Source organism: Oncorhynchus mykiss, chromosome 12, assembly GCF_013265735.2.
Source record: "Oncorhynchus mykiss isolate Arlee chromosome 12, USDA_OmykA_1.1, whole genome shotgun sequence".
Taxonomy (NCBI): Eukaryota; Metazoa; Chordata; class Actinopteri; order Salmoniformes; family Salmonidae; genus Oncorhynchus; species Oncorhynchus mykiss.
The window spans coordinates 34,714,156-34,725,585 of record NC_048576.1 but is presented as its reverse complement, the minus strand read 5'-3'; the positions used below and the strand labels follow the sequence as shown (position 1 = coordinate 34,725,585).

General features: G+C 39.8%; 1 protein-coding gene across 9 annotated transcripts in view; it reads left to right on the top strand.

The window, feature by feature from the left end:
• The first annotated feature begins 55 nt into the window (after nucleotides 1-55).
• Nucleotides 56-11,430, top strand: part of ncor1 (nuclear receptor corepressor 1) — a 123,253-nt gene continuing 111,878 nt past the window's right edge. For 7 of the 9 annotated variants that reach the window (XM_036937450.1, XM_036937449.1, XM_036937448.1 and 4 more), the window contains exon 1: nucleotides 56-198. The gene's annotated coding sequence lies outside the window, so the exon portion shown is untranslated. Of the gene's footprint in view, nucleotides 199-11,218; nucleotides 11,338-11,430 lie in introns of all 9 variants that reach the window. The other 2 variants (XM_036937445.1, XM_036937455.1) reach the window with 2 other exon arrangements.

The window sequence follows — 11,430 nt, the reverse complement described above, 5'->3', positions numbered from 1 at the left end:
CTGTATTTTCTTAAATGTAAGAATTTACACAATCCTGCCAGGACATCGATACTAGACAAATCAAATGTGGTGCAGCCAAACTCTGTGGTGCAGCCTTCTGTCTACAACACTCTTCCACAGTCTGTCAACAGCGGATTTACAAGCATCTGCCCTATAAGACCCATTTGACTTCTTACAGGGTATTTTTCCGAATGTGAGGTGAGTACCTATCTCTTTGTATGTGCACAGAAGTTACATGTTTTGAAAATATAGCAGAACTTTGGGTTACGCTTAGCTGCCACTTTAGCGTACTGTACTATAGGGTGCGAATTACCCTTTGCAAGATGGCGGCTTGGTTGAGAAATCATAGGTGAAATATTGTAGCCAACAACACAATGTCGTTTTACGGTATGCGATGTTTTTATGTACTTTATAACGGGTCAAGTATGCTGCATTTACATATTTATGCCAAATGAAGGCTACCGTTAATTTCAACAAAAAATGAAACGCACATATCCTTAAATTCAGCAACAAGCTATCGATATTGTAAACTAGCTAGCATGTAAGCTAACCAGGCAAAAAGCACCAGGCAGAGACTGCAGCGAGCATTGCCTATGCCAAGTTGCTACTAATGTTTGCAGCTGTAATCTTGTGTTGAATATTAACTAGATCAATCGTTTTAGACAATCGTAGTTAATAATTGATTTTCAGAGATGATGTGAAGGTTATATTTCTAGCTTGTAACGTAAACGTTATGCGCAAACTAGCTAGCTAGGCAATCATGTAATGTAAGTTAGCTCGCTAACATGATTACAAACTAGCTATTAATTGTAAACATCTGTATAACCAGCATCACCAACAAACACAAAAGTAACTATTTGAATCTTTCACGGAGACAGTATGTTTAGTCAACACATTGCTCTAATATCATATTCAGTGTGGTTTGTTGCAATCAGTGCTTGTTATTTATTCAGCCTGAACTACGTTTTTTCCTTGCAACTACAATTCAACATCTGGTCCTGTCTGTCAACAAACTGGTACCAAACGACAATAAGAGTCGTATTAGATATGTTCTGTATTGATGAGCAACTCAGTATTGAGTAGAATGTGAACCAAGTCCTCTAATGTCAGCTGGCCTAAAGATGCAGACTCAGATCATCCAGTTTATTTATGAAGTGCACACTTGACCTGTCTCATCGTCTCCGATAATATGGCCTCATTGGTTGTCAGTTTAACTATTTTATCGAACGTTACATTTTATGTAAAACAAATATAGGAATGAGGGAAGTGGAAGAGACTCATTCAATATTCTTATTGGTGGTTGTGACGTTGCGTTGCCTTAGGTTTTATCTGTTGCTAAATTATTGACAGGAGGATGGCATAGCCCGATGGAAGATAATTATTGTGCCATCCTTGTGGGCATGTAGAACAAGCATCAAAAAAGCACTGGGGAAAGCTGCCACCTTACCTTGTACATGCCGCTAGTGCATTTTGGTTTCTGTAGCCTATATCCAAGTTGTATCAGAGATTGTTCACAATCATGAGAGGGGTAGATTTGAGGATCCCTGTTTCATCATAGTCTAGGTAGTGTGTCATTTTCAAGTATGAAATCAGTGTTTCTGCGGGATATTTTATGCCAATTTATTGTTTATGCATTTGAAGGAAAAGCTCATAGGCAACTGCAACTTTGGAGAGCAACTGTGGCGATTTGGTTCCCTTCAAGAATCACCTATTTTTTTAGGGAAGCAGCATGACATTAGAGATGCACAGCAGTTCAGGATTTGTCTGACAGATTAATCCTGACAACAAAATGTGTCTTGTCATTCTTGTCTTCGCCATGTCTGTCTGGATGACACCTGTGTAACAGATGTTTTTGACAAATCCTAGATTTCAGAGGACATCAGATAAACATTCAGGCTTTCCCTCTCAAACTGAATCTGTACAGGCTGTCATCTGCATTAGTGTAACTCCGAAAAGGAAGATGGGGACCTTCGGTGCAAGGAGTTTTTCTAAATTACACTACTGTTCAAACGTTTGGGGTCACTTACAAATGTCCTTGTTTTTGAATGAAAATCACTTTTTTTTTGTCAATTTTTAAAATAATATAAAATTGATCAGAAATACAGTGTATACATTGTTAAAGTTCTTAATGACTATTGTAGCTGGGAATGGCAGATTTTTTTTTTTTTTTTTGGTTAAATGGAATGTCTACAGAGGCCCATTATCAACAACCATCAATCCTGTGTTCCAATGCCACGTTGTGTTAGCTAATCCAAGTTTATCATTTTAAAAGGATAACTGATCATTAGAAAACCCCTTTGCAATTATGTTAGCACAGCTGAAAAATGTTGTACTGATTAAAGAAGCAATAAAACTGGCCTTCTTTAGACAATCTGAGTATCTGGAGCATCAGGATTTGTGGGTTCGATAACAGGCACAAAATGTCCAGAAACAAATAACTTTCTTCTGAAACTCGTCAGTCTATTCTTGTTCTGAGAAATTAAGGATATTCCAGAAACTGAAGCTCTCCTACAACACTGTGTACTACTCCCTTCACAGAACAGCGCAAACTGCCTCTAACCAGAATAGAAAGAGGAGTGGGAGGCCCCGGTGCACAACTGAGCAAGAGGACAAGTACATTAGAGTGTCTAGTTTGAGACACAGACACCTCGCAATTCCTCAACTGGCAGCTTCATTAAATAGTACCCGCAAAACACCAGTCTCAACAGTAAAGGGGCGATTCCAGGATGCTGGCCTGTCCGGTGTCTGTGTTCTTTTGCCCATTAACAATGTCTACACTGTATTTCAGATCAATTTGATGTTATTTTAATGGACGAGAACATTAGCTTTTCTTTCAAAACCAAGGGCATTTCTAACTGACCCCAAACTTTTGAACGGTAGTGTACATTAAAGCATGGCAATTCAAAATGTTTTGTTTGTAGTGTGCTCTTTTTATTGGACAAGGAGGTTTGCCCTCCACAATGAGGTTTGCTCCAGAGAGCCCCTCTGTTAATATTTACGTTGGGCTTGACCCTTGCAGCAGCCTCCTACAACACTGCTACCCTCTCGTCCAGACAGATATATAGGCCATTGATGGATGCTTGTCTATGCTAGTGATTTTCAACCTGTGGTCCACGGGGTTACTGCAGGTGGTCAGCTACATTTCTGTTCACATTTTCTTTCTTCTCACAATGATGTAAGTTGGCAGTATTACTGGTATTGTAATACATTTGACGTAAGTGCGTATTGTTTATAATATTAATCATAATAAGCCTTTAAAGGCCCACCTCAGAAGTTGCCACACCTATTTCAGGTAATTCCTGTCCTAAAGTGGAAATTCTTGTTTAGGTTCAAATCAAATTTATTTGTCACATACACATGGTTAGCAGATGTTAATGCGAGTGTAGCGAAATGCTTGTGCTTCTATTTCCGACAATGCAGTAATAACCAACGAGTAATCTAACCTAACAATTCCAAAACTACTTCCTTATACACACAAGTGTAAAGGGATAAATAATATGTACATAAAGATATATGAATGAGTGATGGTACAGAACGGCATAGGCAAGATGCAGTAGATATACATATGAGATGAGTAATGTAGGGTATGTAAACAAAGTGGCATAGTTTAAAGTGGCTAGTGATACATGTATTACATAAAGATGTTAAGAAGACATCGACCGATTATGATTTTTCAACGCCGATACCGATTATTGGAGGACCAAAAAAGCAGATACCGATTAATTGGCCTATTTAAAAAAAAAATATATATATATATATATATACAGTGCCTTGCGAAAGTATTCGGCCCCCTTGAACTTTGCAACCTTTTGCCACATTTCAGGCTTCAAACATAAAGATATAAAACTGTATTTTTTTGTGAAGAATCAACAACAAGTGGGACACAATCATGAAGTGGAACGACATTTATTGGATATTTCAAACTTTTTTAACAAATCAAAAACGGAAAAATTGGGCGTGCAAAATTATTCAGCCCCTTTACTTTCAGTGCAGCAAACTCTCTCCAGAAGTTCAGTGAGGATCTCTGAATGATCCAATGTTGACCTAAATGACTAATGATGATAAATACAATCCACCTGTGTGTAATCAAGTCTCCGTATAGATGCACCTGCACTGTGATAGTCTCAGAGGTCCGTTAAAAGCGCAGAGAGCATCATGAAGAACAAGGAACACACCAGGCAGGTCCGAGATACTGTTGTGAAGAAGTTTAAAGCCGGATTTGGATACAAAAAGATTTCCCAAGCTTTAAACATCCCAAGGAGCACTGTGCAAGCGATAATATTGAAATGGAAGGAGTATCAGACCACTGCAAATCTACCAAGACCTGGCCGTCCCTCTAAACTTTCAGCTCATACAAGGAGAAGACTTTTCAGAGATGCAGCCAAGAGGCCCATGATCACGCTGGATGAACTGCAGAGATCTACAGCTGAGGTGGGAGACTGTCCATAGGACAACAATCATTCGTATATTGCACAAATCTGGCCTTTATGGAAGTGTGGCAAGAAGAAAGCCATTTCTTAAAGATATCCATAAAAAGTGTTGTTTAAAGTTTGCCACAAGCCACCTGGGAGACACACCAAACATGGGGAAGAAGGTGCTCTGGTCAGATGAAACCAAAATTGAACTTTTTTGGCAACAATGCAAAACGTTATGTTTGGCGTAAAAGCAACACAGCTGAACACACCATCCCCACTGTCAAACATGGTGGTGGCAGCATCATGGTTTGGGCCTGCTTTTCTTCAGCAGGGACAGGGAAGATGGTTAAAATTGATGGGAAGATGGATGGAGCCAAATACAGGACCATTCTGGAAGAAAACCTGATGGAGTCTGCAAAAGACCTGAGACTGGGACGGAGATTTGTCTTCCAACAAGACAATGATCCAAAACATAAAGCAAAATCTACAATGGAATGGTTCAAAAATAAACATATCCAGGTGTTAGAATGGTCCAGACCTGAATCCAATCGAGAATCTGTGGAAAGAACTGAAAACTGCTGTTCACAAATGCTCTCCATCCAACCTCACTGAGCTCGAGCTGTTTTGCAAGGAGGAATGGGAAAAAATGTCAGTCTCTCGATGTGCAAAACTGATAGACATACCCCAAGCGACTTACAGCTATAATCGCAGCAAAAGGTGGCGCTACAAAGTATTAACTTAAGGGGGCTGAATAATTTTGCACGCCCAATTTTTCCGTTTTTGATTTGTTAAAAAAGTTTGAAATATCCAATAAATGTCGTTCCACTTCATGATTGTGTTCCACTTGTTGTTGATTCTTCACAAAAAAATACAGTTTTATATCTTTATGTTTGAAGCCTGAAATGTGGCAAAAGGTCGCAAAGTTCAAGGGGGCCGAATACTTTCGCAAGGCACTGTGTGTGTATGTGTATGTATATATATATATATATATATATATATTTGTAATAATGACAATTACAACAATACTGAATGAACACTTATTTTAACTTAATATAATACATAAAATCAATTTAGCCTCAAGTAGATAATGAAACGTTCAATTTGGTTTAAATAATGCAAAAACAAAGTGTTGGAGAAGAAAGTAAAATTGCAATATGTGCTAACGTTTCAGTTCCTTGCTAAGAACATGAGAACATATGAAAGCTGGTGGTTCCTTTTAACATGAGTCTTCAATATTCCCAGGTAAGAAGTTTTAGGTTGTAGTTATTGTAGGACTATTTCCCTCTATACCATTTGTATTTCATTAACCTTTGACTATTGGATGTTCTTATAGGCACTTTAGTATTGCCAATGTAACAGTATAGCCTCCGTCCCTCTCCTCGCTCCTCCCTGGGCTCGAACCAGCAACACAATGACAACAGCCACCACATCGAAGCAGCGTTACCCATGCAGAGCATGGGGAACAACCACTCCAAGGCTCAGAGCGAGTGAAGTTTGAAACGCTATTAGCGCGCGCTAACTAGCCAGCCATTTCACTTCGGTCACACCAGCCTCATCTCAAGAGTTGATAGGTTTGAAGTCATAAACAGTGCAAGTCTCTCAAAGCACTTCATGATGACGGAAGTGAGTGCTACGGGGCGGTAGTCGTTTAGCTCAGTTACCTTAGCTTTCTTGGGAACAGGGACAATGGTGGCCCTCTTGAAGCATGTGGGAACAGCAGACTGGGATAAGGATTGATTGAATATGTCCGTAAACACACCAGCCAGCTGGTCCGCGCATGCTCTGAGGACGCGGCTGGGGATGCCGTCTGGGCCTGCAGCCTTGCGAGGGTTGACACGTTTAAATGTTTTATTCACGTCGGCTGCAGTGAAGGAGAGTCCGCAGGTTTTGGTTGCGGGCCGTGTCAGTGGCACTGTATTGTCCTCAAAGCGGGCAAAAAAGTTATTTAGTCTGCCTGGGAGCAAGACATCCTGGTCTGAGACGGGGCTGGTTTTCTTTTTGTAATCCGTGATTGACTGTAGACCCTGCCACATACCTCTTGTGTCTGAGCCGTTGAATTGTGACTCTACTTTGTCTCTATACTGACACTTAGCTTGTTTGATTGCCTTGCGGCAGGAATAGCTACACTGTTTGTATTCGGTCATGTTTCCGGTCACCTTTCCCTGGTTAAAATCAGTGGTATGCACTTTCAGTTTCACGCAAATGCTGCCATCAATCCACGTTTTCTGGTTTGGGAATGTTTTAATTGTTGCTATGGGAATGACATTGTCAATGCACTTTCTAATGAACTCGCTCACCGAATCAGTGTATTCGTCAATGTTGTTGTTAGACGCAATGCGGAACATATCCCAGTCCACGTGATCAAAGCAGTCTTGAAGTGTGGAATCGGATTGGTCGGACCAGCGTTGAACAGACCTGAGCGCGGGAGCTTATTGTTTTAGTTTCTGCCTGTAGGCAGGGAGCAACAAAATGGAGTCGTGGTCAGCTTTTCCGAAAGGAGGACGGGGGAGGGCCTTATATGCATCGCGGAAGTTAGAATAGCAATGATCCAAGGTTTTACCAGCCCTGGTTAAACCAGCCCTGGTTGCGCAATTGATATGCTGATACAATTTTGGGAGTCTTGTTTTCAGATTAGCCTTGTTAAAATCCCCAGTTACAATGAATGCAGCCTCAGGTTACAAATCGGAGATTGATGCAGGCTGCTAATATCTATTCAGAAATTGGGTGTGGGAACGTTGTGATTTCCACATGTAGCAGAGAAACACACTGGGCACTGACTGCCAGCTGCCAGTGTACCTAGCTTTCATGCTAACCTTAGCGAGCTAATGAAAGTGCTGACCCCAATTAATCGATTGTTTGGCCGACAGACTATTGGTTGACCAAGTTTTTAAAAAAATTGTAGAGCAGTAGAAAATATATTTTTAATGGCACACAAGACACCTATCTCAGTGAACTAATCCATTGCGGATGGCACAGTCCAAGAAGAAAATGGTGTGTGGTTAAAATGCACAATGCACTTCCCTCAACAGAATGCACTCTCTTCTGCCAATTTGTGCACATTTATTGTTTCATAACATCGTTGTGTGAATTATTTGCATTTGATTGTTAGTCTATCAATTCTCCATTTAAATATACAGTTTAAGTCGGAAGTTTACATGCACCGTAGCCAAATATATTTAAACTTTTTCACAATTCCTGACATTTATTCCTAGTAAAAATTCCCTGTCTTAGGTTAGTTAGGATCACCACTTTATTTTAAGAATGTGAAATGTCAAAATAATAGTAGAGAGAATGATTTCTTTCTTTCATCACATTCCCAGTGGGTCAGAAGTTTACATATACTAATTGAGTTTATGGTAGCATTGCCTTTAAATTGTTTAACTTGGGTCAAATGTTTCGGGGAGCCTTCCACAAGCTTCCCACAATAAGTTGGGTGAATTTTGGCCCATTGAGCTGGTGTAACTGAGTCAGGTTTGTAGGCCTCCTTGCTCGCACACTCTTTTTCAGTTCTGCCCACACATTTTCTATAGGATTGTGGTCAGGGCTTTGTGATGGCCACTCCAATACCTTAACTTTGTTGACCTTAAGCCATTTTGCTACAACTTTTGAAGTATTCTTGGGGTCATTGTCCATTTGCAAGACCCATTTGTGACCAAGCTATAACTTCCTGACTGATGTCTTGATGTTGCTTCAATATATCCACATACATTTCCTACCTCATGATGCCATCTATTTTGTGAAGTGCACCAGTCCCTCCTGCAGCAAAGCACCCCCACAGCATGATGCTGCCACCCCCATGCTTCACGGTTGGGATGGTGTTCTTCGGGCTTGCAAGCACCCCCCTTTTTCCTCCAAACATAACGATGGCCATTATGGCCAAACAGTTCTATTTTTGTTTCATCAGACCAGAGGACATTCAAAAAGTACGATATTTGTCCCCATGTGCAGTTGCAAACCGTAGTCTGTCAGTTTTTGAGCAGTGGCTTCTTCCTTGTTTAGGGGCCTTTCAGGTTATGTCGGTATAGGACTCGTTTTACTGTGGATATAGATACTTTTGTACCTGTTTCCTCCAACATCTTCACAAGGTCCTTTGCTGCTGTTCTGTGATTGATTTGCACCAAAGTACATTCATCTCTAGGAGACAGAACCCGTCTCCTTCCTGAGCGGTATGACGGCTGCGTGGTCCCATGGTGCTTATACCTGCGTACCATTGTTTGTACAGATGAACGTGGTACCTTCAGGCGCTTGGAAATTGCCCCCAAGGATGAACCAGACTTGTGGAGATCTATAATTTTTTATTTTCTGAGGTCTTGGCTGATTTCTTTTGATTTTCCCATAATGGCAAGCAAAGAGGCACTGAGTTTGAAGGTAGGCCTTGAAATACATACACCTCCAATTGACTCAAATTATGTTAATTAGCCTATCAGAAGCTTCTTAAGCCATGTCCATAATTTTCTGGAATTTTCCAAGCTGTTTTAAAGGCACAGTCAACTTAGTGTATGTAAACTTCTGACCGATTGGAATTGTGATACATTGAATTATAAGTCTGTAAACAATTGATGGAAAAATGACTTATGTCATGTACAAAGTAGATGTCCTAACCGACTTGCCAAAACTATAGTTCATTAACAAGAAATTTGTTGAGTGGTTGAAAAACAAGTTTTAATGATTCCAACCTAAGTGTATGTAGACTTCCGACTTCAACTGTAGTACATTTGCTGTTAATTCCTATAATTTCTCATTTCCAATGTTTGTTTGGTTACGGTCATTTCTGTTAATGCATTCAAAATATTATTTATTATTATTAGTCTTTTACCATTCTCATTGTCGGACTGGACACATTACTTGCAGAGTGCACAACCTATGCTTCTTGTGTGAAACAAGTTTTGGTTTATTTCATTGCCTTTTTGTGTTTTTTCAATTTAGTCATTGTCTTTTTGTTTGGAGTGCTCCTATCAATGTTGAGTAAGGACACACACCTAGTTTATGCTTAGAAGTAGGCCTATAGGCTACCTGTTCTGCCTGCAAATGGAGGCAAATGAATGTGCACATTTGGGGATCTGATTGGCTTAACGCACAACCACTATTGAGCTGTGGAGCCTCTGAATGTAATGTTTTCTTCTCCTCAAACAGCAAGCAAACTAAGTCTGTTTTTACAACCATTGAGAATGACAATAGTTCCTTAATGTATTTGATAAATCTTTCCAGCTCTCCCCATTTAGATAACCACTCTGCGTGAAAGGGAAAAACGTCATGCTTTGATCCAGTGGAAACGTCATAAAATAGGCCTACCTGATTACTCGTTATCCCTTGCGCAAATAGCCTACAGCTGTGTCTGTTCTGAGCTCACTGGCGCAGGAAAATCTGATGGCCCAGAATATTTTATAAAATGTTGCAAATTTTCTAGCTCAAGCTTCAGGCTGGACCCAAGTTAATATTTGTTTCAAGTTTGTTGCAGACAGGCCATGCATAGCCAATGTGATTTATAGGATATCTATTTTTATCAGGATATGTTCTACCTGCAGGCTGCAATGTTTAGATATGTTGGCTTTTTGTAGGTAATTTTTACATAGTTGGCAATAGAAGTTACTTTTTAGGTTGGTAGAATTAATTAACAATATGACAATGATTTTGCGTCACAAAGACGTTATAAATTAAATGAAAATGTGCATATGAAAACCATAACTTCCACTCAGATCGGTAGAAACGGTAAGAAAAATTGGCATTCCACATGAAAGTGTGCAGCCGACTTATGTAGCCTATTATCGGCAACTTCAGGAGAGTAACGGCAGAATCTGCAGGAGCAGGAGAATGGTTGGGTCAGGTTTTTTTATTTTCTTCTTCTGGTTATCTTGATCTCTGGATCCCTCTTGAGTTATTTGTTTCTTATTTCATCAAACAAAGTGCTTAAAGTATCAGACAAGCTGAATGCATATAGACACAAGGTTTGTCTGTATATGAAAAAATACACATTTAAACATTGACCAGACTACTTTAGGTCAACCCAAGTTTTTGTTGTTGTCGGGGACAACTCTATAAAGCTATGTGAGCGCCATTTCAGTTCGGACAAGCATACTGTAAGTCAAGTGAAAATAATTATTTCAGAAAGACTAGCAGCCTACCTAAACCATGCCTATTGTCCAACAGAATGCATTCAACGGAAATGTGTCTTCCGCATTTAACCCAACCCCTCTGAATCAGAGAGGTTTGGGGGCTACCTTAACTTCTTCGATATAGGGGGCGCTCTTTTAATTTTTGGATAAAAAAACGTTCCCGTTTTAAACAAGATATTTTGTCACGAAAAGATGCTCGACTATGCATATAATTGACAGTTTTGGAAAGAAAACACTGACGTTTCCAAAACTGCAAAAAATTGTCTGTGAGTGCCACAGAACTAATGCTACAGGCGAAACCAAGATGAAATTTCATACAGGAAGTGCCCCAGATTTTGAATGCGCAGGAATGAGCCTACACTTTCTGTCGTTTCCCCAAGGTGTCTGCAGCATTGTGACGTATTTGTAGGCATATCATTGGAAGATTGACCATAAGAGACTACATTTACCAGGTGCCCGCTTGGTGTCCTCCGTCGAAATTATTGTGTAATCTCCAGCTGCGTGCATTTTTCCATTTGGTTCAGAGGAGAAACCAAACTGCCTCGAATAATTTATCATCGAATAGATATGTGAAAAACACCTTGAGGATTGATTCTAAACAACGTTTGCCATGTTTCTGTCGATATTATGGAGTTAATTTGGAAAAAAGTTTGGCGTTGTAATGACTGAATTTTCGTTTTTTTTTCTTAGCCAAATGTGATGAACAAAACGGAGCGATTTCTCCTACACAAATAATCTTTTGGGAAAAACTGAACATTTGCTATCTAACTGAGAGTCTCCTCATTGAAAACATCCGATGTTCTTCAAAGGTAAATTATTTTATTTGAATGCTTTTCTTGTTTTTGTGAAAATGTTGCCTGCTGAATGCTAGGCTTAATGCTATGCTAGCTATCAATACTCTT